This window comes from Orycteropus afer, unplaced genomic scaffold, assembly GCF_000298275.1.
Source record: "Orycteropus afer afer isolate SDZICR_OR568_19922 unplaced genomic scaffold, OryAfe1.0 scaffold00151, whole genome shotgun sequence".
NCBI lineage: Eukaryota > Metazoa > Chordata > Mammalia > Tubulidentata > Orycteropodidae > Orycteropus > Orycteropus afer.
This window is the reverse complement of record NW_006921738.1, coordinates 8,100,036-8,100,599: the sequence shown is the minus strand read 5'-3', so window position 1 is coordinate 8,100,599 and position 564 is coordinate 8,100,036.

Here is a 564-nt window from a genome sequence, read left to right as displayed (position 1 = left end):
GATTTAGAATCATTTCTAATTTTTCATGTATTTTGTCATTTTGTTCTTGTATTTTCTTCCAAAATTCTTCTAAGGTTTTTTTCTGTGTTTTCTTTAGTCTGTCTCTCAGTCCTTTTAAGATACCTAAAGATAATGCTTTTGAATTCCTTATTAGAGAGTTCCAATGCTGCTTCTTCCTCAGGGATGTGTTCTGGGTCTATGTCCTGCTCCCTTGTTTCTACCACTTTATCCTGTTTCTTTGTGTGGACTGTGATGGTCCGTTGTTTCCGAGGCATCGTGGCGTTGTATTTTGATCTCTGTTAACTGTTTGTGAAGAGAAGCCACGGGTGATTCAGGCTCTTCTTGGTGGTTTTTTATCGTTGGCCCGTTGGCAGGGAAGGAGGTAGTGGCTTTCACTTATTAAGTGAAGTTGCAGGAGGTGTGGGTGTAGTTGTGTCTTATGGGGACTGTTGTTGTCTCCCACCCAGTTTGACACAAATTACAATTCAATAACCATCAAAAACTATAAGCCCATGGACGAAAAACACACCATGTAATCACACAGGAACAGTAACCAAAAATAGA